Source organism: Mus musculus, chromosome 1, assembly GCF_000001635.26.
Source record: "Mus musculus strain C57BL/6J chromosome 1, GRCm38.p6 C57BL/6J".
Classification (NCBI taxonomy): domain Eukaryota; kingdom Metazoa; phylum Chordata; class Mammalia; order Rodentia; family Muridae; genus Mus; species Mus musculus.
Window position 1 is genome coordinate 153,618,838 of NC_000067.6, and position 3,072 is coordinate 153,621,909.

The following is a 3,072-nucleotide window of genomic DNA, read 5'->3' on the forward strand; positions in this document are numbered from 1 at the left end:
TTTGTTGTCGAATTGTTCTGGCTAGGACTTAATTTGCTAAACACATGAAACTCAAGAAGAATGAAGACCAAAGTGTGGACACTTTGCCCCTTCTTAGAATTGGGAACAAAGCACCCATGGAAGGAGTTACAGAGACACAGTTTGGAGCTGAGAGGAGAGAATGGACCATCTAGAGATTGCCATATCTGGGGATCCATCCCATAATCAGTCTCCAAACGCTGACACCATTGCATACACTAGCAAGATTTTGCTGAAAGGACCCAGATATAGCTGTCTCTTGTGAGACTATGCCGGGGCCTAACAAACACAGAAGTGGATGCTCACAGTCAGCTATTGGATGGATCACAGGGGCCCCAATGGAGGAGCTAGAGAAAGTACCCAAGGAGCTAAAGGGATCTGCAACCCTATAGGTGTAACAACAATATGAACTACCCAGTACCCCCCAGAGCTCGTGTCTCTAGCTGCATATGTATCAGAAGATGGCCTAGTCGGCCATCAGTGGAAAGAGAGGCCCATTGGTCGTGTAAACTTTATCTGCCTCAGTACACGGGAACACTAGGGCCAAGAAGTGGGAGTGGGTGGGGGACTTTTTGGATAGCATTGGAAATGTAAATGAAATAAATATTTTTTTTTAGGCTCTCCGCTTATGAGTTTATTATTTTTACCATTCAAAAGAAAGTTCTGGATTTACGGCCTCCCCTTCTAGCCATTTAGCTCTCGGATGCTGAGAGAGTGGGCTGAGGGCATAGATCAATTCACATCTAGGGGTTTTGGTCATTGGGGTCACACTTGATCATAACTTTCAGCCCCACTCCCTTTTTGGCTGTTTCAAAGGCTTCAACTGCCTTCTCCAGGGGGAATCTGTGGGTAACTAAGGGCTTTACATTCAACGTCTTTGATGCAAGCATGGAAATTGCCATCGGCCACGTGTTGCAGTATCGAAACACGCCTTTGATATCCACTTCCCGAATGGCTGCGTGCACCAGGGGTAAATTGACCATCTCGGCGCCCATTCCCACAATCACCAAGGTCCCACCAGAGTGAGTGGCATAGATGCCCGTCTGGATGGAGGACTCGGCTCCTGTGCACTCAATGGTAACCTCCGGCTTGCTTCCCAGCAGGCTTTCCACCTTACTGGCAATTTCCTGAGGGGTCTCTTTGCCAACCTGGATGGTAAAGTCTGCTCCAACTTCCTTGGCTTTGGTCAACCGAGAAGCGGATAGGTCAGTCACCACAACTTGAGCAGCTCCCATTGCTTTGGCCACAAGCAAAGTGACCATCCCAACTGGCCCAGCGCCACACACAAGGACCTTGTTCCCCAGGGAAACTGAACCTCGACGGCAGGCATAGATTCCCCACAGAGAGAGGTTCAATCAGGGCCCCTTCTTCAAAAGTGACACTGTCAGGAAGCTTGTAGCAGAAGTCAGCATTGTGCTTGTAGAAGCGGCAGAGGTTTCCATCATCCGGGGGCGTGGCACAGAAGAAGATAGTTGGCGTCAGGTTGTACCGGCCAATCTTGCAGTGCTCATCTACTTCTCGGGGAACGCCAGGCTCGATGGCAACCCGATCTCCTGGTTTCAGATGTTTCACCAACTCTCCTACTTTTGTGACTGTTCCAGCAGCCTCATGCCCAAGCACCATTGGCTTTTTCACAACAAAGTCCCCAATTCGTCCATGCTCCCAGTAGTGAACATCTGAGCCGCAAATCCCCACCGAGTGCATCTTTAGTAACACATCATTTGGGCCGAGCTCAGGTATTGGGTAGTTCTCCAGGCGGATGTCTCCAGGTCCGTGCACCACCAGGGACAGGTTCTTGCCCTTAGCTGGAGCTGCCATGTTGCTCTCTTGCTTCGAGGTGTCCGCTGGACCCGGCGGGGAGCTGGTGGTTCTCGAAATAAATATTTAATAAATAAACAACAACAAAAAACATGAGTTCAAAATATATAATTTCTCACCAATGCAAAATAAAGAGGATAAAATATGAAAAAAAAAAGAAAAGAAAACTGGCTGGAACCTAGGGTTAATAAAATGGGCTACACTGTGGAGCATAGAGGGAGTGGCAAATCAGCTGAAGAGTTTGGAGAAAAAATTCATAAGAAATTCATAAGTAATTAAGGTGTGGTATATAATGCATTTTATAGACTTGGCTAGCAATGGCTTGGAATGCTATAAACATATCGCCTTTGTTTAATTTCTCTGTAACACTTTCTTCTTTCTCATGTATGTAAATGAAAAGTAGGATTTTCTTATGATTTTGAATACTTGGAGCAATTTTATATTTCTATTCCTAAGATGGCCTTTTATTTCTTCCACATTTGCATCAATTTTGCTCTCTTTTGAAGTACAGTACCTTTTATAAAGATGCACTTATCATGTAGAAATGACTTTTTAGAGACTGTAATTTTTTTTCCCTCTGTCCTCACCTAAAATTGTCCACCCCCTTCCCCGCCTCCAGCCGGCTTTGATTTCTCTGAAACAGGAAAATGATGGTAAGTGTTTCTGGTTACTTACCGGGAGGAAGGATACTTTGTTCTATACAGTCCTCAGCCTTGGAGGTGGAGAGTGCAGGGAGGATGGGGATGGAGGAGACAGGGGGACCAGTGTGAGGGGGAGATGCTGGGAGGGAAGAGACTGGGGGACCGGTGTGAGGGTGAGATGCTGGGAGGGAAGAGACTGGGGGACCAGTGTGAGGGTGAGATGCTGGGAGGGAGGAGACAGGGGACCAGTGTGAGGGTGAGATGCTGGGAGGGAGGAGACAGGGGACCAGTGTGAGGGTGAGATGCTAGGAGGCTGGGTAGTTCAGGGAGGAGACTGGGGACGAGTAATAGAGGTGAGATGCTGGGCAGACGAGGAGTGAGCAGGTAAGAGCAGAAAGAAACTGAGGAAGACTTCAGCCACTGCTACAGATAATTGGGGTGGGTGACAATGACTATGCTTATTATTATTTTTTTGAGATAAGATCTCTTCTGTATTGCCAGGGTTGTCCTGGAAAGCACTATGTAGACTAGGATGACCTTGAACTCACAGAGATCTGTTTGTCTCTGCCTTCCAAATGCTGAGATTAAAGACACG

General features: G+C 47.2%; 1 pseudogene; it reads right to left on the minus strand.

Moving 5' to 3' along the window:
• On the minus strand, positions 632 to 1,890 carry Gm6652 (predicted gene 6652; annotated as a pseudogene).